The sequence below is a fragment of the Mauremys reevesii genome, linkage group 27, assembly GCF_016161935.1.
Source record: "Mauremys reevesii isolate NIE-2019 linkage group 27, ASM1616193v1, whole genome shotgun sequence".
NCBI classification, from domain to species: domain Eukaryota; kingdom Metazoa; phylum Chordata; order Testudines; family Geoemydidae; genus Mauremys; species Mauremys reevesii.
This window is the reverse complement of record NC_052649.1, coordinates 3,422,671-3,450,079: the sequence shown is the minus strand read 5'-3', so window position 1 is coordinate 3,450,079 and position 27,409 is coordinate 3,422,671. Positions and strand designations below refer to the sequence as shown.

The following is a 27,409-nucleotide window of genomic DNA, read 5'->3' as shown; positions in this document are numbered from 1 at the left end:
CATGGGTTAACTAGAACACCCGGTGCCTGGAAACAGACACAAGTGCACTGTTGCAATTCATGTTCTAGCCTGCACCTGCGTTTCATTAACTCCTGTAGAGACAAAGCAATGCTGAGAAAGGGAGTGGCAGAGCAGCATCCAGGCTGGCTAGCTCTCTCTGCCTGCCTGGGAATCACTCCTTCATTTAAGGCGAACCAAGACGATGGTGCAGGTGGTGGCAGGCCGGATGGGGTGGTGAAGGAGAGGAGAGATCAGTGCCAGACGGGTTAGTGAGACGATGACCGCGGTAGAGAGGTGATTGTGGCAAAGGCCCTAAAGAAGAGAGACCCGTGGTGAGGACGGAACAGATGGTGATCTCTGCTCTTGGGTTTGGAACCAGCAGGGACAGTCATGTGACACTTCATGTCAATGACAGCGAGGGGGGGGAACACTGCAGAGGGTGATGAGTCAGGGGAACTCTGCGAATAGGAGCTGGGCACTGGCTCCTAGAACTGGAAGGGACCTTGAAAGGTCATTGAGTCCAGCCCCCTGTTGCCCCAGATCCCTAAGTGGCCTCCTCAAGGATTGAACTCACACCCCTGGGAGCAGGCCAATGCTCAAACCACTGAGCTATCCCTCCCCCCTCCAATCCAGGGCCCCTGTTGTCCGCCCCCGGGCTCTGTTGAACCTGGATCTGTATGATACTAGGGACTGGCAGGCTCCTTTTATTTCTACTGTCCATTGGCTAAAGCAGATGGGAATTTCTGAACCCCAGCCCTGAGGTTGCAGTCCAGTATCAAAGCAGCTGTGTGGCTGGATCCCAGAGACTCCCTTGTTTACGGCCCAGGGGATGAAGCAGCTGGCAAGCCTCAGTGCTCCACCAATCAGGCCAGTGGCCCTCTCCGCTCGGCCCTCAGCTCACACCTCTCCCTCAGTTCCTGACAAGCTGGTCTGTGCTTGTCAAACAAGAAATCATCTCCCCCCGGGACACCCTGGCAGCTGAGAAATCCCTTTTCCCCATCTCATTCTCACTCCTTCTCCGGAGCCCAGAAAGGCCTATTTCTCCCCTGCAATGCTTCTATTCCCACCCCCCGGCTCCTTTGAAATAAAGCAGCGCTTGTTTCACACGTGAGCACGAGGGGATCCCTGCACTGAGACTCTGCTGGAGCAACATGGATGTTTCTCGCCTCCCTGCACAGCCCTGGCTGCGGGGGGCGGACGGGGCGGGGGACTGTGGCTGCCCTGCAGAGACCAGTACCAACAATTCCCCGCTGCCTGATCTGCTACCACCGCAAGGGCAGAGTGTCCCAAAGACAAACAGCTCCCTGGTTCTTCTCAGACCATGGCCTGGTGGACCACCACACAGTCTTGTCCTAGAAGAAACTGACGCACTAGAGAACTAGTCGGGAGGGAGACCTTTCCAAAAATCACAGGCCTATTTCGACTCCGAGTTGCTTACACCAACTTCCTTGCAACAGAGACTAAGTCAATGCCCTGCTTTGTTGATACCATTCCCTTCCCTTTATCTGCAGCTGTGTTTGGCCTGCCAGCCCTCTGATGTTTGGAGCCCACGGACGGCTCTCTCTAGTGCCTGCATACAGGCAAGGTCTGGCGTCATCCTTCTTCCCGACCTTACTTGTCTCCTGTTGTCAGTCCCATCTCGCGCCTCACTCACATAGCGAGTGTGGGAAATTCAACAAGTGTCACCACCCCTTGGCACCTGGGTTGTAACTAATTGGCTAGCGTGTGTCACTGCTGTCTTCTACTGATCAGAATCAGAACTGCTCTGTGGTGTGTCATAGGCCCTATACAGCTCTTTGCTAATGAGACTCACTTTTATGTTCAGGTGTAGAGGGGGCTTGTGCTTCGTCGAGCAGGAGGATATGGATCCGATCTACCTTGCTGTCAGGATGCTTACACCGTACAGTATAGAGACAGCTGTGATGTTCTAGATGGTCATGGATCTGTTACAAAATAATCCTTAGCATTTGTAGGACGTGCTATATTTCCTAAGCAGTGCACAAACATTAACAGATAAGGTAGGGAAGTAGCATGATCCCCCTTTTCCAGATAGGGAAACTGAGGCACCGAGCAGCAACATGACTCGGAGAACACAAGAAGTTGTGGCAGAGCCAGGATCCAAACCCAAGAACCAGTCACGTCTAACCCTGGATTCAGTCCACCCAGGATTGGAGTGACCTCTCCCAGCTGATGCTTTCTGCCTATGATGGTGCCTTATTAGTGAAAGACTCAAGGAACTCACTCTATTTAGCTTGGGGGGGTGGGGGAGAGAAAGAAAATTGAGGAGTGACTTGATTCCACTTCATAACCACCTACAAATAGTTCAGTCGAGCAGGCAAAGATCTAACAGGATCCAAAAGCTAGACAAACTCAGACTAGAAATAAAGTGTCAGTTTTTTAACAGCAGGGGCGAGTAATTAACCACTAGAACAACTTACCAAGGGCTGCGACAGATTCTCCATCACTAGCCGTTTTTAAATCGAGATTGGACAGTTTTTGGAAAGATCTGCACTGATTCAAATGGGAATTATGCTGAGGAAGTTCTCTGGCTTGCGTTACGCAGGAGATTAGACTGGAGGATCACGGGGTCCCTGCTGGCCTTGGAACTGATGAGTGGTGCTTCTTTTCACCCCAGGAAGAGCTCTCCCTGGAAGAAAGGTCGCAGATGTATGATCAGGGACTGGACACTTGCATTGCAGAAAATCCAACTCAGGCTACTTTGGTGGGCAAGCTTCACCGTAAAGCCGGCCCCGTGGTTAAACGTAAGCGCAGGCCTTCTAATCTGAAACTTTCCGCTCCTCTGTGCCGGCTTGAGAAAGCAAAACCGTGCCTCAGAGGGGCTGGCGATGAGGCTGGGAGATGGATTAACTGATCAAGCAGTGGGTTAAACCGATTGCCCATGTAAATTCCCTACCTTGTTGGGGATTAGGAGGCAGGAAAACATGGCTTTATTACCCCTAATTGAATAGAACTTGGGTCTCCCTCCCTGGGAAGCCACCAGAGCTTTCACAAAGAAATTGCGAAGGATATTTCCCAGTTGGCAAGGCTCCAGGAAAAGCCCCTTTCACCTTTCAGCCTCCTCCGGCTCCTTCCTCTGCAAATTAATTTAAAACAAATTAAGCCGGGGCGACACCTGGCTTTCTCCAGTGCTGGAAGCCGAGGGATGCAGCCGGTCCCCGAGGAGTGTGGATCTTTCAGCTCCCCACAGTGACTGCAGGTGATAGCGGAGAATGGGGAGCAAACGCGAACGCCGCATCACCACTCTGATTGTTATGTATTTGGATCGTAGCCACACCTACGGGCCCCAGACATGAACCAGGCCCCCACTGTGCTTGCACTATACAAACACAGACCATAAAGAGCCTCTGCCCCGGGTCAGATCTGGATAGGCAGAGGGATAAGAATTGAGACTCTGGGAGACTAAGTGACTTGCCCAAGGAAGCTTGTGAGAGAGAAGTTGATTGACCCAAGGTCTGTCAAGTCTCAGGCCGCTTGGCCGCCCTTTCTCTCGTGGTTTGAAGAACCAGGCAAGGCAGCGATCGCACATCCTCCATGCTCTAGACCCCCTGCCTCTGCCCTGGGGCTGTTGGGGTTCACTGAATGTTTGTAACTATCTGCTTTTCCCCCCGCAAGATCCAGCTTCAAGCGTCCCCCTGGCGGTTGTGTCATCTGGTCATCTCCTCCCAGTGTCTCCTCGGAGGTTAGCTGGGGCTTCAGGCTGAAGGCAGAAGAGCAGTGCTAGGTCTTTCAGCCCAAGTTCGGGGTAAACGCAAAGCCAGCTGCGGCTTGGGTCTTTCAAGTCTGACGCCTACCCCAGGCTGATCTACCCTTGTGAAGGAAGCGTCCCCCAGATACGACGCATTGAACTTGGATAGCGAGAGCGTGACGGGCTCCGCCGAGTCTGCAGTTGCCCTTTGTCATCAATGTCAAAATCCCTGCGCAGCAACGGGCAATTCTCAGGCTCTGTTCAAGCAAGGTCCAGGTTTGACCTAAACAGAGCAGGTTGGAAAAGTAGGGGTGGGGGAGGAGTGGGGTGAGGGGAGGGTGTTTGCGGGCGGGCGGGCACACACACACACGAAAAATGTTGTTGAAAACTAATATTTTTCTCTCTCCATTTTTGGCCATGAAAAACAGTGTCATTTTGGTGCCCTTCAGTTTCCCAACAAAAAGCATTTAGATTTCTCTCAATAAAAGCAGGCACTTTCCGCAACCATTTTCCGTTCAGTCGAAAATCCAATTTTCCGTTAAAAGAAATGAAAAGGGTTGATGGAAATTGCATCCACCAGCCTTGACCAGGGTCACCGCAGGTCAGAAAAGAGGCTGGCTGGAAGGGGCTAGGGGAGAGAGAGGGACAGCAGGGGTGCATAGGGTGACCAGATGTCCCGTTTTTATGGGGACAGTCCTGTTTTGGGGGATTTTTCCTTATATAGGTTCCAATTACCCCCCTCCCCCATCCCGTTTTTTCACAGTTGCTATCTGGTCACCCTAGGGGTGCAGGCTCAGGAAGGCTGGAGAAGGGTCCCTAGCTGAATAGTGTGGAAAGTGACACTGAATCTATTTCGTTTAGCTCTGGCTCCCAGCGCATTATCTAGAGAGCCCACCTGCCACTTTCTCTCCGGCCTGGCATGCCAGACAGGCTGCCACCCGCTCGTCAAACCTGAAAACTCTTCTCCTCCTCCCGAGCTGCCCCTCTCTGTCACCACTGACAACTCCACTGTCCACTTCCAGCTCTCTCCTTCTCCCCGCATCGTCTGTCCCTCGTGAAGTCCTGTCCCTTCTTTCGTGGCACTAAAATCCTCCTCGGTCCCGCCCCCGCAACTAAAAATTTCTTGTCCGGGTCTTTGATCGTCTCTTGGCTTTATCACTCACGGCCTCTCCCTTCCCTCCACTCTTGCTGCTTCTCGCAACCCACTTCTAGTCCAAGCAGGAATGCCACTGCTCAACCCCCCTTCCCTGCCGCTTTGAGGGCATCGCTGCTTTCTTCTGCTCAGCCCGAGACAGAACGCGGTTGCTGCAGGTCAGGATGGAGGGGCACTAGCCAGGTTGCCTAAGGATTGAAACAACAGCCCGGGATGCTGCCAGGCAGCAGTGAGGGGTATCAGCCGAGCTGCACGGCAGGGGAGGAACAGAAGAAGCCTGTGACATGGCCCCTTTCGAATCTCCGCCTGGCGTGATTCCCACCAGCAGGCTCATACTCATCAGCATTAAACTTCACCCAGAAAGGCTCCCTACCCCCCGAAAAAAATAGAAATGTTTGATTTTTAAGTGGTTGTGGGGATAAATCCCTGGCCAGCTGCCCTTTAAGGGCTCACACTGATCTCCAGGGAGCGGTTAGCAGCCCTGCATATTTTTTCACATGCGTTGATGCTTTTCATGGAAGGTTAAGTTCGCCTGTGAACCCCTCTGTCTCCAGAGGCACCAGGTCACGACGACAGCATCTGCGGGGCAGGGGAGAGCGGAGATGGCCCATCACAAGCTCTTCTGCAGCTGGGCTCAACCACCAAGTCACTCAAAACATCAGCCGAGGGAGCCAAATTCTTAGACCAGAGAGAGAGAGATTTCTCCAATCTCCTTCCTCTGCTGAAGCATCACTGTATTCTCCATACACCATTCCTTGTAAGCCCCAGGTTGCTCAGAGGTCCTATCTGGCCTCCCTTTAACATCCACCCTTTGTTCCATTCGCTACTGCTAAAGAGGGGAGACCGGAGCAGGGCTGAGGGTCATAGGGTTTAAATGTGTCAAGTGTCTGATGCAGCTCAGCGAAAGCGCCAAGAGATTAAAGCCCCTCAGATTTGTTCTGGAAAGGGGTTTTATGTGCTCCAATCTCCCAGGGCTGCAGCCCAGCTGTGTGGCAGGCGGTTGAGTGAGGCTTTGCATGGGAGGGCAGGGAAGGGAGAAGGAATTAGGATATGAGAGCCTCCGGGAAGAATCCCCCCCTACTTGCCCTGCAGACAGTAAGGAGCCTAGACATGACATCATTCTTAGCACCCCAAGAGAGGGCCCTTTCCCAGTGCCATGAGGAGGACACCTGGGGAGAAGCAGCTGGTACATCTCGGCTCTTACCTCTTCCATCTCTCACCTCCCATGGCTCACAATTTCAAGTCCGAGATTATCGCATTCCGCTTCCCGGGGCTGCGTTTTATGGTTGCACATGTTGATGTTTGGCAGCCAATGCAGCATATTCCAGGAGCCTTCTTTCTCCGGTGGGTTACCTCTCCATTGCCTCTGGGGGAGATGCTGGGGAGAGAAGGGGAGGAGATGTTAAATAAAAGCAATTGACAGCTACTCTATCCAAAGATTCCAACTCGGCCACATACAATCGGCGGCAGGGGTGGGGAGGGCGCACTGTCCGTGGAGGGCCCATGGCTGTAGAATTCACTTCCACTATAGCACAAGTTGTGCTGGAGAAAGTTGCCCCCTTTCTTATCCCTTCGGCTGGGGCCTCACCGTACCCACACCCTGCTCCCAAGAGCGGAGCCAGCCTTCTTGTCTCTCCCATCCCCTACACGAGCCAGCCGTGCACACCCGTTCAGATGCTGATCTACAGGGCCCAACCCGAACCTGTGCACCTGAATGGCTGTTTAAGGAGCACAAAGTAATTCCAGATCTGGCAGGCTGGCTCAGCAGCGTATCCACCTAGGTGATCTTCCGGGCTGCTTTGGAAAGGTCAGAGGTGTGTGTGTGTGTGTGTGTGTGTGTGGGGTCAGGGGTTTGCAGTCTGCCACGCGTGCGTCGCCGGTGAATGTGTGGGAGCAGTAGGGACTGTGTATAAGGCAGCAAGGGGGCACTTGCTTGCATGAGGCACACTAGCAATACTAGGTTTTCCCAGGACCCTGAGAATAACCAATGATCCCGCTGATAAACCTCCCCTGCACACGCGCACTCCAGCTTGGAGCAGCGACCCAGCCTCCAGGCAGCAAGAGGCACTGCAGCATCCTGAGCGCAGTCCCTCTGTCCAGTAGTTCCACTTGGCCCCCGACCCCTGCTGTGTTTTCCGGAGGCTCCTTCCACTGGACCAATGGAAGCTCTCCAGTCTAAAAACATGTAAGGTGTCTCCCATCGAAAACCGATCCCCGCTTCCTCGCCAACTGCAGCTCCGGCAGGAAACAGCTGTCAAAGCAGAGTGTTTTATGGTGCTGAAATAGCCCTCCCACCCAAGCAGAGCTGGACACCGGAGGGTGCAAGTAACATGCAGTATACGTCAGGAACTGGCAGGCCCTGCCTTCCAACAGCCCCTGAGTGGCTTCTTCAGTGACCTGGCTGAGGAGTTACTCCACCCACACTCTTTTCCTGTAGTCCACTTTCACATTCTGCAGCTCCCTTCTGCAGCGTACTTGCTCTCTCTCTCTCTATATACTTATGCCGCACCCATCACTGCATCATCTGAGCCCTTCACAATCACTGCTGAATGTTTCCTTTGGTACCATCGCCCTTTGGTGTGATCAGCCTTGTACTACAGATGAGGGGGAAACTGAGGCACAAGGGAATTAAGTGACTTGCCCAGAGTGACGCAGGGAGGCTGTGGCAGAGCTGGGAACTGAACCCAGATCTCCAGAGTCACAGGCTCTGAGAATAAGACCATCTTTCCTTGGTTACTCGGATGATTAAGACATTATATTAATCTGTCTGAGCATGTCTCGTATTGACCCAGGCAGTATGGCCATCCTCTGTACTCTCGGCCTCGGGGCTGCTCTCCCATGGTGATCAAGCCGGCAAAAAGAAGGCATTGCCATCCCTCATACTTCAGCCTTTGTGATTCCTTTCCGACTGAGCAGCTAGTCATGGTACACTGAAAGCTGTCGTAAAATTACAAGACATCACATTTCCCGGTCCCGCTCAAATGCTAAGGGTTGTGTGATCTGAGTCCTGTGCAGCCAGTCTGCAGAGAGCCAGCCTAGAGTAAGGTGGGCTGAGTTGGCCCTTAGGGAGCAGCCTGCTTTGTCTCTCTCTGTTTTGGGGTTCTTGAGTGTCATTCTGAATTCCAAGAATAACAGTCATGTTGCGTTGCCGGCTTCCAGCAAGAGTATTTTAGATTTTTACCCAGCTTCTCTGGGTGTATGCTATGAACAAAACACTAAAAGTTGGCAAGAGTGCCCTCTGCTGCTAGCTGCCATCCCAGAAGTCTCCATTCCCAGATCCCGTCCTCTCCAGTGAAGCTGTTGACGGTGCTGATAAAGCCGGGGAGCATTTGTTTTCATAACAGCCTTTCGCTGGGATCTATACTGGATCAATAGGCGTCTAGTCGGGAGGTGAAAGGTGACTACATTAGAATACATTTAGTAAACACAATCGTTGGAGCCAGTGAGCAAATGAAAGCAAGAAATCATTGCAAAATAGCCCAGGACGACATCCAGAAGGAGAAAGCTGTGTACGAGAACCTATAAAGTCTCCATCCCAGAGTCTGAATGTGGGGGAAGGGGGCTCTGATGCAGCCTGGGTGAAATGGAAGTGGGCCACGTGCATCAGCGTGGGAGGGAGAGGCTGGAGGAAGGCGGACGGCATGCGTGTGGGCTGAGCTGCACGGGTGTCGGGTGTACATGGATACCAAGGCCCTGTACAGTCAGGGCTGCGTGATGGTTGTTGCGAGCCCAGGAGCAACACTCTCTGCGGGGGTTAATCTGGCTGTTGCTGTCCTTACTCAGCAACAATAGGCAAAGTCACCGGGAGCAAATCAAACCAACAGCCCCGCATCACGCCTGTCTTTCCTCTGGGAGGCTCTGGCAGGCCACAGGCTGGAGTCAGTGCCTGCTCCCAGCGCCTCTCAGGGAGCTGGCGGTCTGACCCCCTCCCAGCCAGCCAGCTCCCAGCTGAGCGGGGCTCTTCACCACCCCGCTCCCAATTTAACCCCTCCATCCCAAACTGACACTTACTGCAGCTGTAGCTGATCATTACCCTGTTCCTGGCCAGTGTGGGCTGTGCATGCCCCATCACATGCCACGTACATCTATTTCCACCTACAGGCACAGACACACAGTCCCTGCCTCCTAAGAGCTTACAGTGTAACGAGACACAGCCCATATATCCCCAGCTTACAGATGGCAACCCCAAATTGTGAGAGATTAAATGACGTGCCCAAGGTTACAAAGGAAGTCTGTGGCAGAGCCAGGAATTGAAGCTGGATCCCATCCCAGTCTTCAATACCTGAAGCCTGTCTCCTCTCCTGTAAAGAGTGTGTCCCTACACATGGCTGGGCATAGTGTATGTACCCTAGCGGAGAGGTGGGGGCGGGTTGTAAGTGGAATCGTAGCTAGAGCCTAACAGAATAGTGCTGTATAAAGGAGGCACTGCAGAGAGTATTTAGTATTATTTGTATTATAATAGCACCTTTAAATCTCGGCAGAGGGCCATTGTGCCAGGTGCCGCACAAAGACACTGAGAGACCAGCCCTGTCCCGAAGGGCTTATAAAACCTGGAGAGTCACAACAAAGGTTGGGAGGGGAAACAGAGGCACAGAGAGTAGAAGTGACTTGCCCAGGGTCACACAGCAGGTCAGTGGCAGAGCTGGTGATAGCACCCAGCTTTCCTGGTTCCCAGTTCGGTGCCCTTGCAATAGCCCACACGGCCTCCTTCAGTATAGGGTGGTACGGGAAAGAGGCAGCCATATGTTATTATATGGATCCCGGCCGAACAGCACTGGGCAGCATTAAAGTTTTTGCATTTTCCTTCCAGAACTGACACCTGCCTGAATTTTTCCATTTCCTGTTGGAAATGTCTCCGATTTCCCAGGTTGATTGCCTGGCAGATTGTCACATGAGCCCGGCCTCCCCTCACACAGATCCTCCCCGGTTCCCATCAGAAAGGATTTTTAAAGGGTTCAGGACAGATCTGTGGTTTGTAGGAAGCCTGCTGGGAGCTCTAACAAGACCAGCTCGGACAAGCAGACTCTGTTTGATAGCCAGCAACAATCCCGGCGAGAGCACCCGTGTTTTGAAAGGCCTGCCACTGTCATCACGCCAGCAGCAGGGCTCAGGCTAGCTGACAGCCTCGAGCCAGTAACATGGTGTGGGAGGCTGCAGACCGAGGGGAATGCGCCAGGCTGATAAAGACAAGACATCAAAGCTGGGGATGGGGATAGAATTTTGGCATCTTGCAAGACAGCCAGCGACAGCTGACGCCCAGCGACCATGAGCTCACACTGCTTCATAAGCAGGAAAAGAAGCGTAAGATGGGATTCAGGTCTCCCCAGGGGCCACTGAGATCAGACCAGGTGTAGGGAAAATGCAGCTCACCATATCCTCACTGCTCAGTGCTGCATTCCCATGCATTACCCTGTCTGAGACAGGGAGTCGTAATCCACGGTCAAAATTGACTCATGATGTTGGGAGCCAGCTGAGGTCCTCTTAAAGAGGCCTGTTTTTCAGAAGGTTCTGAGCACCCACTCCTTTAAAGGTGGTGGAAGTTGGGCCCTCAAAATTGGAGCACTCTCCGTCACTAATCTTTTTTGGAAAACTCAGTCATTCGCTGAGATGGCTGGAATCCTGCGTCCGTTCTGGGGCTCGCAACTCAAGGAGGATGTTGATAAATTCGAGAGGGTTCAAGGATGAGCCACGAGAAGGATTAAAGGATTCAAAAACCTGCCTTATAGTGATAGACACAAGGAGCTCAATCTCTTTAGCCTAGCGAAGAGAAGGTTCAGGGGTGATATGTTCACGGTCTAAGTACCTATACAAGGAACAACTATTTAATAATGGGCTCTTCAGTCTAGCAGAGAAAGGTGGAACAGGCTCCATGGGCCGGAAGTTGAAGCTAGAAAAATTCAGACTGAAAATAAGATGTACGTTTTTAACAGTGAGGGGAATTAAGCACTGGAACAATTGACAAGGGTTATGGTGGATTCTCCATCACCGACTATTTTAAAATCAAGATGGGATGGGTTGTTTTGGGGTTTTTTTTTAAAGCTCTGCTCTAGGTATTCTGTTGTGGGGAGTGGGATGTCCTCTGGCCTGTGTTGCACAGGTGGTCAGACGAGGCGATCACAGTGGTCCCTGCTGGGCCTTGGAATCTACAAAAATGAGTATCCCAGAGGGCTGAACTCCAAATCCTGTCAGTAAGAAGTGAAAGAAAAAGCAAAGGAGGGCGATTCTTGAAGGAAAAAGGCAGTGGGGTTGTGTGTCGGTGGAGAGGAAGGGTGCAGTGTGGAAATGGTACCAGAGGAAGAGTACAGGAGAGGAGGAAAAGAGACAATATTTTTATTATGCTAAAAGGTACTAAGGGCTGCCATCCGATGAGTCCTGGATCCAAAGACAGCCACAGACCTCGTTAAAGCCAGCCACACGGTGACCAAGCCCTTTCTTTCAGGCCCCTTTATGTGGTAAAAACAGCTGCAGACAATGGTAGATTAACAGGGTTTTTCCCTGGCCCTGCCAGTAGTGTCTGTTGCAGGCAGAAACCCAGGAGAGGTTATAAGAGTGAAGCAGAGAGGTGGCACTTCTTGGGCACAGAGCTCACAGGAATGGCAGACTTGGGAGCAAGGAAACTGCCTGCCTGATATGTTAGGGGAAACAGGACTTTATGTACATTTTTTGTAAATACGATTACACCAAGAATACATCAGATTCATGTCACCAGCTGTAACAACCTTGCAAGGCCCCAAATATTAGCTAACCGCTCGGGCCAAAGGGACAACATTACACTGAGGCAGGGGGGCTTTCACTGCATATGAGCTGAACGGTTTTTGGGCCCCCAACTCCCCTTGATGTTCAGCGGCGATGGAGGCCTAGTTCCCTTAAGACCCTTTGAACATCCCAGCCCCTAGACATTAATAATTATCCACAACCACTTTCACGCAAGGATCTCACACAGCTTCTCAGAGATCAAGGCTTGCAATCACATTGTCAGGTAACAAGTATCCTCGCTTACTTCTGGAGACGTGGAGGGGCCTTGTGGACTAAGCAAAAAGGTTCTGGAGCCAGGAACTCCTGCCAGAGCTGGGCAGGAACTGGGTTTCCTGGGAAATTTCACAATTTCCTGTGAAATGAAATCTCCCCACCCACCAGGAATGGTCCCAGATTGAGGAGTCATAGAGGAGGTTTTGGAACAAACTGATAAACTAAACAATAAGTCACGAGGACTATATGGTATTCACCGAAGAGTTCTGAAGGAACTGAAATGTGAAATTTCAGGACTACTAACTGTCATCTGTAACCTATCATTTAAATCAGCTTCTGTACCAAATAACTGGAGGATAGCTAACGTGATGCCAATTTTTAAAAAGGGCTCCTCAGGTGATCCCGGCAATTACAGGCCGGTAAGCCTGACTTCTGAACTGGTTGAAACTAAATTGAACAAAATTGTCAGACACGTAGATGAACATAATTGTTGGGGAATAGTCAACGTGTTTTTTGTAAAGGGAAATCATGCCTCACCAATCTACTAATATTCTTTGAGGGGGTCAACAAATATGTGGAGAGGGGGATCCAGTGGATATAGCATATTTAGATTTTCAGAAAGCCTTTGACAAGGTCCCTCACCAAAGGCTCTTAAACAAAGTAAGCTGTCATGGGATAAGAGGGAAGGTTCTCTTATGGATTGGTAACTGGTTAAAAGATAGGAAACCAAGGGTAGGAATAAATGATCAGTTTTCAGAATGGAGAGAGGTAAATAGTGGTGTCCCCCAGTCCTATTCAACATATTCATAAATGATCTGGAAAGAGGGGTAAACAGTGAGGTGGCTAAATTTGCAGATGATACAAAACTACTCAAGATAGTTAAGACCCAGGCAGACTACAAAGAGCTACAAAAGGATCTCTCAAAACTGGGTGACTGGGCAACAAAATGGCAGATGAAATTCAATGTTGATAAATGCAAAGTAATGCACATTGGAAAACATAATCCCAACTATACATATAAAATGATGGGGTCTTAATTAGCTGTTACCACTCAAGAAAGATCTTGGAGTCATTGTGGATAGTTCTCTGAAAACATCCACTGCAGTGGCAGTCAAAAAACCAAACAGAATGTTGGGAATCATTAAGAAAGGGATAGATAAGACAGAAAATATCATATTGCCTCTATATAAATGCATGGTACGTCCACATCTTGAATACTGCATACAGATGTGGTCGCCCCATCTCAAAAAAGATCTCTAGGAATTGGAAAGGGTTCAGAAAAGGGCAACAAAAATGATTAGGGATATGGAACGGTTGCCATAGGAGGAGAGATTAATAAGACTGGGACTTCTCGGCATGGAAAAGAGATGACTGGGTGGCGGGCGGAATATGACAGAGGTCTATAAAATCATGACTGGTGTGGAGAAAGTAAATAAGGAAGTGTTATTTACTACGTCTCATAACACAAGAACTAGGGGTCACCAAATGAAATTAACAGGCAGCAGGTTTAAAACAAACAAAAAGGAACTATTTTTTCACACAATGCACAGTCAACCTGTGGAACTCTTTGCCAGAGGATGTTGTGAAGGCCAAGACTATAACAGGGTTCAAAAAAGAACTAGATAAATTCATAGAGGACAGGTCCATCAATGGCTATTAGCCAGGGTGGGCAGGGATGGTGTCCCTAGCCTCTGTTTGCCAGAAGCTGGGAATGGGTGACAGGGGATGGCTCAGTTGATGATTCCCTGTTCTGTTCATTCCCTCTGGGGCACCTGACATTGGCCACTGTCGGAAGACAGGACGCTGGGCTGAATGGACCTTTGGTCTGACCCAGTGTGGCCGTTCTTAGGTTCATTTTTTGACTAAATTGTTCTAAACAAAAACTTTTTTTTTTGCTTTGTTTTGGTAGGGGAAATCCTACCCTTCATTTATTTTTGTTTAGTTCCCCCCGCTTTTTTTTTGCAGTGGGAAAGGCTTTTAAAAGCTAGCAAGAGAAAGGGAGCTTTTGCCCCACAATTTCAAAATGAAAAAGTTCAGGTTTTTGATGTCATGTTTTATTTTGAATGGTCATTGAGAAAACAAAAATAATTGTCAATGAAAACCAATTTTTTCTGTGAAAATTTTTGCTGTAATCCAAACATCACTTTGACACCCCCACCCCCCTGCAAACTGAGCAGTTCTAATCATTATTATTAAAACTGGAGAACATGCCCAACATCACAGAGCAATTGAGAATAGAATGCAGGATTCCAGATTTCCAAACTCCTGCTAGAACCACTAGACAACACTGCCTTGAAGAAAGCCGCAAGTGGCAAGAGCATGGGAGGGGAGGGACCGTGCAACAGAGCAAGGAGACTATTCTTGGTGAACCAATAACGTTACATGGAGAAAACTTTGAACTGAATCAATTCTTCTTCCATATCATGTTTTCTGTTGTCCTCTCCCCCTCCTATTTGGGACAGCTGGACCTTTGATCCTTGTGTGGAGTTCATTAGCTCCCCTACTGCTGATTTCACACACACACACACACACACACACACACACACACACACACACACACACACACACACACACAACTGTGTGACATCACAATTAGTTGCGGTGGAAATGGCTATGATGTCAGAACACGAGGATTATTACTTCAAGCGAGAAATAAGCAGCAGGAACAGATGACACCCCGAAGCAAGGGGGACTGCCATTGCCATGCAAATAACTTCATTAATTAAAACAATGGGAAATGTAGAACTTCAGTGGCCGGGGTCTTCGGCTGGGGCTGGGAGCTGCTCCCCATGCAAGACATTTCCCAGATCCGAAGAAGAGATCTGTGTAAGCTCCAGAGCTTGTCTCAGAAGTTGGTTCTGCCGTACTATCACAAGACCAGCTAGTCTGGCGTGCCACCTCCAGATACCCAGTACCACCTCAAACCAGGTGTTCACACCTGCTGTGGTATCTCATCTCCAGACCTACCTGCAAGGTCCATCTAATCCCGCTTCCCGATAGGTTACTGCCAGGGCCCCGTGCACTCCATGACATGCTGGTACCTACATTCAGCACCAGGGTCCCTAGACCCTGGCAAACGAGGCAGTTCTGGCAAGAGAGGCAATGTCTGACATCTTGTTTAAAATGGAGGTTGTTAGTGAATTCGAGATGTACAGAGGAGTTGCCAGGTTGGGATGAGATCCAGGCCCTGCCTCTGACAGTGGCCACCAGCAGATGCCAGCTCAGAGGCAGGTGTAAGAATCCTGTAGTAGACAAATGTGGGATAATCTGCCCCCCATGAAGGCCTCACCCTAATTTTAGATTAGGATTGAGAGACTGGTTTAGAGATGGCTTTAAAACCCAAAGCCTGAGATTTCTCTCTTTTCCAACATTTTTTTGTAAGTATTAACAGTTCTAAATCCAACTCTCCTTGTTATCCATGTAAATATCCAATCCCTCTTTCATCAGCAGCGATTGATACAATCTGTACAATGTACTTTGACATCACATTCAATTTCCTTTTCACTACCCCACAGCTTCCCTTTTCAGTGTGGCACAAACACTCATCTTTGGCCATTTGTGTTAGGCCCACAGGCACAATCCCTTAGCGGGTTAAAGAGGGGAAGGATGGTCCAGTGATTAGGAGCACTAGCCTAGAACTAGGGAAACCCAGATTCAATTCCCTGCTCTGCCACACACTTCCTGGATGCCCTTGGGCAAGTCACTTAGTCTCTCCGTGACTGGGTTTCCACATCTGTAATATGGGGATAACTGGGCGGCCTCGCAGAGATTGTGTAAGGATAAATGCATTAACAACTGCGAGGCGCTCAGATGAGGGCCATATCAGTACCTAAGATGGATATCTCAAACTCTCACTGCCTGTGGATCCCACGAGACAGACAGTCTTGCCTCTTTCCCACATCTGCTGCTCCCTCCAGCCTCCCTGCTTCTTTCATATTCCCATCCAAGATTGAACAGTATTTCTAAATCTCCTTCCTCCCACAGTCCTTTATCCGTCATGAGACTTGGGGGTCTTCAGATGAGACCCAGGCCTTTAGCACGGACATGTATTATTCTTGGCACTGCCGGCGCATGCTGGAGTGGACGTGCCAGTGAGTTTCCTGCCAGTGGGAAGCGAGCCCTGAAGCCCTCACTGACCTCAGGACCAAATGCTGGAAACCAAGTGTCCTGGAATCAGAACATCTGGCGGACAGCAGAGACGGCCAAACATTTCCAAAGCTCCCTGGCAGACTGGCTGGCAGCGCTAGGTCAGCAGAAGACTGGTTGGTGTTAGGGAGCTTTTCCAGCTGGCTCGACACAGCGGATGCCACTCCAGTGCCCACTTATTTAATGTTGGGGGGTGGCAGGGACGGAAGGGCTATGCTGAACCCTGATTCTTGCTCCGCAGTTCCCCACTTGCTCTTTTCTCCACTCTCCTATCCTTCCTGCTCTCTCCTCCTCCGCAAAGCCCATCCCTGTCACCCCATCCCCACCTCTGTTCTGCTACGCCCCAAGGCCACCCTCTTCCCAGCACTGCAGCAGGCTGCTGAACTCCAGGCAAAGGCTGCAACCACAGCAGGGAGAGCAGCAGTGACCCTTAGATGTATTCTCCTCCCCGCATCTCCCAGCTGGCCATGAAACCAAGGTGGTTACTCCTGAGCTGTTGGGAAGGGGGCGGGTCGGAGAAGAAGCTGGATTCTTATTAATGATGCTCATTGTTATTTCTGCAGCATAATAGACGGCCCCCGTTCATCATTTCCTTGGCAAGAACCCAGTTCCCTCACCCCGCCTGAAGCTAGAGCCCGGCCCTGTGAGAGCTTCATTACAGCCTTGTAAAACTACAGCAACGGAGCCGCCTCTCTAATTATCCCGTCATTAGAGGACGCTCGGCCTTAAGTGTTTCACTTGGAACTTAACAACAACATTAGTGATAATGAGCTGGCATTTAACAGTGCGCCTTTCATCCAGAGGGGCCCCCAAATGCCTTTACAAGGCTGTAAACTTCAGAAGCGCACCAGTGACGTGCAGCCACCTCTGGGGAGAGGCTCCGCAGCTGTTTACCAGTTGTGTGCACAGAAAGCTGGCCAAGGGAGCAACATGCTTTTGATGGCAGTTGGCCCTTTAAAGGATTTCTCAGGGGTGTCTCTTTCCCCTGCTTCCTCTTAATCTCCCTCCTCATTCTCCTTAGCTTCTATTATCATAGGTGGGTTTTGCACACCTGGGGTCCAAGGTGATTAGATCAGAGTAGATCTTGATCGTCTCTGGTACCACGTCACTTAAGGTATGTCTACATGGGAGCTGGATGTGCAATTTTCAGCTTGGGAGGCCATACCCGTGCTCGTTTTCTGTGCTAGGGTGTATCTTAAAACTTGATGGAGGCCAGGCCTAAGGGTACGTCTGTACTGGAGCTGGAAGATACAAGTTCCAGCTCAGGTAGACATACCCATGCTAGCTGTGATTGAGCTAATGTGCTATAAATAGCTGCATAGCTGCAATGGCAGGAGGGGTGAGTCACCCTCAGTACAATCCTGTCCAAGATCCTAGGTATGTACGTGGGACAGCTAGCCACGGCTAGGCTGCTATTTTTAGCACATTAGCTCAATCACAGCTAGCAGGGGTAGGTCTACCTGAGCTGCAATTGACACCTTCCAACTCCACTACAGATGTACCCTTAGGCCTCGGCTACAGCGAGATTTAAGACACACCAATGTGAAGCCCTAGTGCAGACAGTTTACAGTGGTGCAGCAGAATTTTCAATAGAGCAAACGGAGCCTACACTAGGGGTTTGCTCCACTGCAGCAGCTACAGCCTGGGCTAAAATGCCAGCGTACGCAAGGCTTCAGAAATAAGCACTGAAAATGCCTCACCTCCGACTCCTGTCAATTTCTCCCTGGGCGCAGATCTCCGAGCTGCAGGAGGTCCGGCAGCGAATTATGCAAATTCTGGATTCTAATCTCCAGACCTGTTCAGGCCCCATATCCGCAAAGGTTTTGGGAAAAGCCCCTTTTCTCCGCCTCGTTCCCAGGGTGCCTCTCTTGGACAGGGAGAGACCAGCTGTAACGGGAGCCAAACCCCAACAATTTTGGCTCATAAAGGAGGTGACAGATGGTGACCCGTTTTCTTCATTTCAGCCAACACAGACGGAGAGGAAGGGGGTCAGCCAGAGATGCACACCCCAGGGGCAGGCAGGGGGTGTAGAGAGAAAAGGGATGGGGAGGCCAAACACACAACCAAGCACTTCACAGTGCACACGCGCACACACAACCTGCACGTCGAGGGGGGTGGAAGACAAACAGATGCAGGGGAACGACAGGGAGCCGCCACGGGTTGGGGTGGGGACGGGCTCTTGGGCAGTGGTCAAGTTTGGCGACAGAGAAAACACTGTGATCCTACAGGATAAATGGATGAAATTGCCTGGCAGCTGGATTCACTTTTGGCTAAGGAGCTCCAGATTGTGAAGAGAAAAAGAATAAAGCTGCTAGCTCAGAAGAAAGATAACTCGGTCACCCTTCTCCATCCGTCAAAGGGGAAAGACCGGGACATTAATTGGCAAGCCAAAGGAGCTTCAAAGGGTCCGTTGTTTCCAATGTATCATCATCACCATCCATTTGTTTCTTTCATCCATCAAATTCCAAACGGGGGTTATCCCAACTCAGACCAATTCCTTGAGTGAATGACCCTGGGCCTCGGGCTACTCAGAGACCTGGAAAGAGAGGTGTAAATCCCTGAGTGGTTAGTGCCTGGACATAGCAGGGCTGGGGGCATTGGGAAGGGGGAACAATGGAGTCAGTCCAGGCTACTGATCCTGAGTGTCTTGGGGCCTTAGCATACCGGATGCAGGGAGGAGCCTCACGGCCCCCCATTTTGGGTAGACATGAATTCCTAAAGGCGGCATATTGGGAAACTGGTTAACAGTGAAACACGATCAATACGTGTGAGGAATTTCCTGGTCCTGCTTGCAGGGCTCTGACAAAAGCCATGAGAACTGGGTCATCTGATTCAGTTTGGAAAAAATGGGTTTAAAGCAAGGTGGGGTGAGTTGTGCCCTCACCGTCTTAAGGAGCAGCCTGTTTTCTCTCTCTCTGTTTTTGGTTTCTTGGGTGCTATCATTCTGAATTCTAAGAAAGAAAGTTGTGCTACATGGCAATCTTCCAGCAAGAGGGTGTATGTTTTCATCTACTATCTAATCATGCTGTGAACATAACGTTAGACAAATATAACAGAATTATGGCAAATGAGAAGAACCAAGCAAAGGGCATCAGCTCTGATTGGTATTTCCCAGCAAATGCACACGGCGCTTGGCAAGCCTAGAATGCCAGGAAAATGGGACCAAGCCAAAATGCCAATTCAATGAGCTGGCCAACCTGAAGCATCAGGGAAGATGGGGCTCTGCTGGACCTACATTGCCAAGTTCTTCTTGGTCCAGACATCACTGTGCCACAGGACACCCAGAAAAGGCAGATGTCCAATCAAGAAGCCAGTTCTGGAGTGACAGGGAGGGGGTGCTGGTGCAGACTGCTGGTGACAATCCTAGATCAGGGGGCCAGGTAAGGTAGAGCTGGGGGCCCAGTATATGCCAACTGCTCTGGGTGTCTGTGGAAATAGCAGAAAAAAAAAGAGTGTTTCTGGATTTCATGCTCTGCTCTACCTTCCTCTGGCTCCAGCAGCTAGACGGGCCAGGCTGCAGTGTCTCAGGAGACAATCCCCACGGATCGCAATGGACACAGGTACATGAGCAGCTGCTTCTCCTGAAACGCCCCCACAGCTTAGTACCTCGATAGCGCTCATTCATCCCTGGCCAGCCACTTGCTGTACAAGGGGCGACTACCATCCCCAGTACACAGCTGGGGGAATGAAGGCACGGGGAGATTAAGGGATTTGCCCACGGTCACACAGCGAGTCTGTGGCAGAGCTAGGACCCTGGTCTCCCGACTCCCAGCCCAGTCCACTAACACCACAGTTGCAGCCGGAGAGCAAAGAGTGGGGAATTATTCCCCACACAGAGAGGAGATGCTACTCACGGCCCCGTCCTCTCTTTCCTTGGAAGGGGTTTTGCCTGCACAAGGATGCTGCCTCCAGCTATACTTAGATTGTAAGCCCTTGGGACAAGCACTATTTGTGTATGTACAGCACCTAGCACAGCAGGGGCCTGGCCCATGACTGGGACTACTAGGCGTTCCATTAACACAGCTAAATAATGAGTGAATACCCGAGAGAACCACAACTATCCCACACCTGGGGTTAACCTAAATACCCCTTTCAGTAGGAGCCGGGGACTACTGCCCTTGGATGTCCATAGGGAACACATACTCACCCGGCATTAACTGAACATCCCGTCTCTCCCCTTCTGCAGCAATGGGCTTTCTAAGGCATCAGGGCCTGGATTCTCCAGCGCAACTGTGATGCCCCAAGAATCATGGCAACATTGGCCTTCTGGACCGGCCTTCCCCAGGGCTGGGAATTTATTGTTTGAAGGAGCCCAACAATCCTGGCCTGTTCTTTATTTTATTGATCCTTGGACGGAGTCCTAAATATTTCCAGCCTCCCCGGGAGGGTTGAATTTTGGCACCGGCGGTTCTTTTTCTGCCGGGAAGTGGAAGCCAAGGGAGTCAGATTGCAGCCTTCACATGTTTCCAGGCCTTTGGAATAGTCTTTCCCACCGAGGAGGAGGGCTGGAACTGTCAGGCCAACTTCCCCTAAACAGAAACACATGGCTGAACTTCAGCTTGCCAGGGAGCAAAAAATAAAAAATAAAAATCAACCTGTGTGAGGAAAAGGCCTGGATCAGGGATCGATTAGATAGGGCCAGAGCAAACCTGGAATATGAGAGATTCGGTGGCTCTTGGAGCAGGGGGGAGAAAAATGACTTTCAGAGCATAAAAAGGAGAGGAAATTAAAAACCTTAGTAAAACCATATACTGTTGTGAACTAGGCCAAACGAAGAGTGGGACAGATTTACAGATCTCCAGAGCCAATTTAGGGGGAGTGGTCTGCATTCAAAATTCAGACACCCCTCCCGGACTTCTTGCACCCTAATATTCATTGAGACCTATTCCGGACCCCCACTTCTACCCTTATGCACCGATCCAGCAGTGGATCAGAGCCACAAAGAACGTGATGTGATCGGGTAGAACTCAGCAGAGCAGTGCACAGCGGATGTAATTGACTTTTCACCAGGGCCGGCTCCAGGCACCAGCTCAGCAAGCAGGTGCTTGGGGCGGCCAAGGGGAAGGGGTGCCAGGTCGGGCTCTTCGATGGCAGGTCCCTCAGTCCCTCTCGGAGGGAAGGACCTGCCGTCAAATTACCGCCGAAGAAGAAAGCGGCGCGGTGGAGATGCCGCCGATCACGGCTTCCACCCCCCCACACTTGGGGCAGCAAAAACCCTGGAGCCGGCCCTGCTTTTCACTGCCCTCCTCACAAGTCCAGGAGTAGAGGCTGCACTGGGGCAGGAGGGGCAGTAACCGTAGTCTTCAATGCTAAGGAGATTCTGAGCTGCATTGCCTCCCAGAAAAGGTTACCATAAGTTGGAGCAGTTGGGGGCTGCTCTAAGTTATGCCAGGGACCATTTTGGCCCCTGCAGCGGCCTGATATCTGGGCAGCGCCAAGGTGGCATAAAGCCACCTTGGCCCTGCCCGGATTGTGCCTTCTGTGCGTTCCATCTCTCTGGAGACACAGCACCGAATCCGGCCCAGTGATTGTCCAACAGGAGAAAACGCAGAGCGGACTCCCACGAAACAGTAGCTGCCGTACACGGGCCTTTTAGCTAAATGCCAAGTTCTAGGAGAAAATCCCACCGAAGCACTTAGAATATTTATATTAAACACCCAACGAGTCCATCAGGATTAAAGGCATTGCAGTAAATTCCAGCCAAATTAATAACCATTAGGCCATCATGTTAAAACACTCCTGAGCTGGCGTGCATAAGCCTCGTTGTAAATCATCAGTAGCCAATCCTCTTTTCACAAACAGATCTGTCCATTTGTCAGCCGTGCTTCATGATACAAATTAAAATGTTCGTGTAACATCGTACAACAGCAAGGCAGAAACTCAGCAGGCAGTTAGAGCTCCCGCATGGAAATGCGGGCAGCATCCTGCTATTCGTCATCCTTTAACACGCCACCTACTGGATAGCAGCCTGGGGAGGGACTGCTGACGTGCCACCGCTTTGTTCTGACGCTTTCAAAGTTCCTGGTGGAAATGGTGAAGCAGGCAACTGGTTTTATGCGCAGATAAAGGAGCCTACAAAAGTCTACTGCCCCCTTAGGAAGCTGGCTTGCTGTTTTCGATTGGCGAGAAAACTGCTGTAGCCAAGATTGTCCATACATGACTAGTGATTGTGAAGTGCTCAACGTGACAGGCCTTCAAATAATTAAATAAATATCTAGCTCTTATCTAGTGCTTGTCATCAGTAGATCTTGGAGCATATTACAAAAGTGGTCAAGGTTCATTATCCCCATTTTACAGATGGGAAAGCCGAGGCACAGAGAGGGACCCGATTGTCAGCAAGCGCTCAGGACCCGCAGGCTGAAAATTAGGTCCCCTTTAAGGTGTCTCAAGTTAGGCATCCAAAACCCAAGGCCACAAAACTGATCACTTTTGAAAATCTTAGCCTGTGCCATTAGTGGTTTCACAAGCATAAGACAGCGCTAAAACGGGCAGGTGGGCCCATCGCTACACATTTGCTTGTGTTACCCTCCTTGTCTTTAACCTTGACTATAAGGTCTCTGATGGCAGGGGCTACCTGATGTTTGCACAGCACCCAGCACATCCTGAAAAAACACCAGAGGATACTTTTGAGCTGCCAGGAGAATGAGGAAGGACGATTTTGTGGAAAAAGCATAGTCAGGAGACCTGTGTTCAAGCCACAGATTTGCGGCATGACCCTAGGGCAAGTTACTTCACCTCCCTGGGCTCAGCTTTCCCCCACTTGCAACTCTGCAAGATGCTTAATTCATTGTTTGCAAAGGGCTGGAAGATCCTCAGTGGGAGGAAACAGCAGATGCTCAGTCTATGCATGTTATCGTCATCACAGGTACAAAACACTTGAGTGCTGGTTTTGCAGAAGTGAAAGATGGAAAAGACAGTCGGAGACTTTCAAAGTCAGCTAGGAGAGTTCATATTTTCAAGGGGAACTATGTGGCTCTGCCTAGCTTTGAAAATCTCAGAGCCTACTGTACTTAATCAAGTCGAGATTATTTATATATGCTAATTGTATGTAACTATTTATTATTATTAGCCCATCCCCCGTCCATTGCTGGATCGTTCCTTCCCCCTGCAGTCTATTCTCCAGCGCTTTCTCCCATCTAAATTAAATGACTCAAGCAACAGGAGCTTCTACACCATTTCTTTGGAGACTCATTTTCAGATACAGTTAGCTGATGGGCACCCGCTTTCTTCAGCTGTTTGACGATGGCTTATCACTCCCCGGCTTCTTGGCAATCTAGTTAGCTACAGTGAAAGCATCAATAGACAGCTTCCATTCCTTAACCACATGAAACCCATCAGGGTGAATTTCGGCTTCCATTGAAGTCATTGGGAGCTTTGTTATTAACTTCAGTGGGGTCAGGATTTCATCCCAGGTATTTAGCGCCCAGAAGAAATTCAAGCTGCTGGCTCCATCATAGGCCAATTGTTCCCAGCAGTTACCCGCTTAGCTCCCAGACTCGCTGCCTCGGCACCAGTCCCCCACTGATGTTTCAGTCCCTCACTTGGTCTAATCCTGTACCTGGTGGGGATTAATCCACCTTTGCAGCATAGAAAATGGAAGACAAACCTGGATCTGCTGGGAGCTCCCAATAATCTAGGAGCAGAATTTCTTAAGAGGGTCTCTTAAGCAAAGGCAGGTTCCCACTTGGACAGATGTTTCCTATAAAAAAACACAAAATAAGAAACATAAAAGCTGTAGAAATATGGAGAGCAAATCCAATTAAGTTCAAAAAAACATTTGCTGGGTTGGAAAAGGTCTTTAGTTAAGCAACCAGCATAGTATTTCTCTCTATTAAAACAACTAGAGGGGAGAGTTTGGTTTCGAGTACAATGCCCTGTCCTTGAGAGCTGCACTTAGTGGAGTGGGAAAAAAGACAGCTGTTTGTCTGCAGTTCTTTGTCACTTGGAAAAGGAAATGTTAAAATCTGAGCCAAAAAGGGATTTGTGGAAGGAGAAGTATCGAGGTTCGTATTTTTTAAAAAATGATTGATTTTTCTCCCGCAGCTCTTTCGGATTTTGGCTTGGGAGCTCGGATTCCTCTGGGAGCTCTGGCAAAGTGTCAGTTTCACAGAAATGGACAATTTGTTGTTTTAATTCTCTAAAACCTCAAAAGCCGCAATGTGGCTCAGTTCTACAAACTGTTTCTTTCCTGTCTCGGGTCAAAGGTGATAACTGACAGGAGCCAGCCTTGAGCCCATCCCAGGAGCTTAAGAGTGATAAACAAAGAGATGGAGGTCTACTTATAAATTATGGCCCACTTTTTCAAACACAACTAGTGATCTTTTGTCGGGGGTGGGGACATGGTGTTGGTGGGGCAGTCTGAGCCACATTAATTTTCTCCCAATGGATGTTCTTTAGTCTAGCAGAAAAAGGCATAATGAGTTCCCCTGGCTGGGAACCTGAAGCTTGAGAAATTCAAGTTAGAAATAAGGCACACATTGTTAACAGCGAGGGCAAGTAGCCACTGGAACAAGGTGGCTTCTCCATCACTTGATGTCTTTAATATATGGAGATAGTTCTATCTCATAGAGCTGGAAGGGACCTTGAAAGGTCATCAGGTCTAGCCCCCTCCCTTCACTAGCAGGGCCAAGTACTGATTTTGCCCCAGATCCCTAAGTGGCCCCCTCAAGGATTGAACTCACAACCCTGGGTTTAACAGGCCAATGCTCAAACCACTGAGCTATCCCTCCCCCCAGGACTGGGTCTCTTTCTAAAAGCTGTGCTCCCGCTCAACTGGAAGTTCCGGGCTTGACGCAAAGATCATTGGCTGAGGTCCTCTGGCCTGTGTCATGCAGGAGATCTGACTAGATGTGAAGCCCAGACAGGGACCATTATAACATCTAGGCATCTGTGGCAGTCTCTTTCTGAAAATCAGCTCCCTTTAAGGAATCTCAGGTGGCGCACCCAAAATGTGATGGCTCCCCAATGTGCCAGTAGGTCTGCTTTTCAGAAGTGACTAGGAGAGGGTGAACAGTTGTGAATCACTGATCCCTTAGATTAAGTAGGTAAATTAGCTAGTGGAGCTTTCGGCCTTGAAGGCCTCTGTTGCTCACCAACTTGTCCATCTGTCTCCTAAGCATCCCCACCTGTTGAGCTAATGAGCTAACTCCTCCTCCTTGGCATAGGCTACATCTACACTGTCCTTAAAACCCCACAGCTGGCCCGTGCCAACTGACTTGGGCTTGCTAGGCTGGGGCTGTTTCATTGCAACGTAGCATTCGGGCTCGGGCTGCAGCCCAAGCTCTAGGACCCTGAAAGGTGGGAAGATCCCAGAGCTCCAGCTGCAGCTTGAACCTGAATGTCTACAGAGCAATTAAAACAGCCCCTTAGCCCGAGTCCAGTAAGCCCAAGTCAGCCAGCATGGGCCAGCCGCAGGTGTCCAATTGCAGTGTAAGCATACCCATAGACGTTAGAATCCTAGAAGCTCCTTGAATTATAGATACCAGAGATAGGCATCTTCTATCTGAACTTCTCCTCCATTACCAGGCCAATGAAGGATTGCTTCCAACCACCACAGTATGTTCTGCGGCAATTTGTCTCAAGAAATGCAGCTTCTGTTGCTTCCCTTGGGAGACTATTCCTCAGTCGGTGATCTCATTACTAGATAGTTGTTCCCCATCTCCAGTTTATCCTTGCCTTTCATTTCAATCAATCAGTTACCAACCGCAGGGAACAATCCTGCATTCACAAGGAAATGGATTGGATGGTCCAATGTTTACAGTGTTGTTGGATGGTTCCCATTTTTATCTTCTGCGATTCATCTCTCTACTACTAAGACATAGAGCGGGGTGAAGATGTTTGGGCCAAAATTTCTTTTTTTTTTGACAAAACGATGGAGATTCACATTGCCCAAAACGGTTCATGAGCATGTTTCAATTTCATCAAACGGTTTCAGTCAAAACAGAAAAAAACAATTGTCTTTTGTCAAGACTGAGAGGGGACATGAGAACAGTTTTCACGTACATAAAAGGTTGTTACAAGGAGGAGGGAGAAAAATTGTTCTTCTTAGCCTCTGAGGATGGGACAAGAAGCAATGGGCTTAAACTGCAGCAAGGGAGGTTTAGGTTGGATATTAGGAAAAACTTCCTGTCAGGGTGGTGAAGCACTGGAATAAGTTGCCTAAGGAGGTCGTAGAATCTCCATCATCGGACATTTTTAAGAACAGGTTAGACAAACACCTGTCGGTGATGGTCTAGATAATGCTTAATCCTGCCATGAGTGCAAGAGACTGGACTAGCTGAACCCCCGAGGTCCCTTCCAGTTCTATGATTCCATGAAGTGTCAAAGTAAATCGTTTTCCTAGATTCATGAGCAGGTTTTGGTGCCATTCACAAAAACTGAGGTGTCAGTAGTGGCAAGACACCCTTAGGCAACCTTCCTCAAGTCACCTGCCCTACCGTTGTACCCACCAAAGGTCCACGTTCTCAGCTGCTGTAGATTAGCATTACTCCAGTGGCTGCTACCAGGCCCGGACCACTGGGGCAAAGTTCGGCAGCCCCAGGCTGGTCCGGTTTCCAAGCAGAGTGAGTAATTCCACCTTTAGAACAACACAAACAAATATAAATGCCTGTATGACATATAGGCAAGAGGCAGCTAATTGCAGCTAAACATGGGCAATCTGAGTGGCTTATAACTCTGAAATGTCTTTGCCTATTAAGCCGAGGCTCGTTTCCCCAGTGTCTCACACCCCACCCGGCCTCCTTCATTTGCAGCAGGAAGGTTTAAAAGTCAAGTCAGCCAAAAAGGGAGACAAAGGAAGGGATTCCCAGGAAGCCCTTGAACAAACAGTTCTGAAATCGAGTGTCTCTACTGCCCAGGCAACACCTACCAGACAGGGCAAAGGCTGGGTGAGCGTCACTCATCCATCATCGCTGTCTTAAAGCCATATCCACCCACAGGCAGCAGAACTGGGAGGAGGATGAGGGGTGGGAAATGTGCTTTCAACCCACTCATCGCAGCTGTTCCACTTCCCGGACCTCACACCGGACTTCTCAGCGAAAGACAAAACCAAGCAGTAAGCGTGAAGGTGGAAGTGAAGGTGTCGGGGGAATGATTTATGCAGTCAGAGGGGATAAACTAGCCCCGACCGTGGGTGGTGAGTGGAGTTTTGGGGAGGGAAGGTGCAGGGGGCTCCTTGCTTAATGGCAAGAGTAACATTTGTCTAGCTAACCTTTGCGTGACCTGCATGGAATTGAAATGTTTCCTTTTGGAGGAGCTGTCCAGAATTGCACATTTTTGCCTGTGTGCTCTCTCGGCACGTGGTTCTCATGCAAGGGGGCTGGAACAATTTGTATAGTGGGGGTGCACTGCTGAGAGCCATTGACCCAAACTGTAAACCCTGCATCTGAGGGAGCCCACTTCAAACCAGGGGATGCGGCAGCCCCCTGCTTCCAGCA

General features: G+C 49.8%; 2 long non-coding RNA genes across 3 annotated transcripts; both read right to left on the bottom strand.

Moving 5' to 3' along the window:
* LOC120392237 lies at positions 1-27,409 on the bottom strand. 2 transcript variants are annotated; one of them, XR_005591622.1, is made up of 6 exons: positions 26,423-27,409; positions 23,581-23,673; positions 6,064-6,225; positions 2,439-2,647; positions 1,814-1,943; positions 1-312 (listed from the first exon to the last, which is right to left on the bottom strand). It is a non-coding gene; the product is annotated as an uncharacterized LOC120392237 (long non-coding RNA). The 2 variants fall into 2 exon arrangements; XR_005591623.1 differs by lacking the exon at positions 1,814-1,943.
* Positions 18,398-20,239, bottom strand: LOC120392239. Its single transcript, XR_005591624.1, has 3 exons — positions 20,122-20,239; positions 19,210-19,400; positions 18,398-18,510 (listed from the first exon to the last, which is right to left on the bottom strand). It is a non-coding gene; the product is annotated as an uncharacterized LOC120392239 (long non-coding RNA).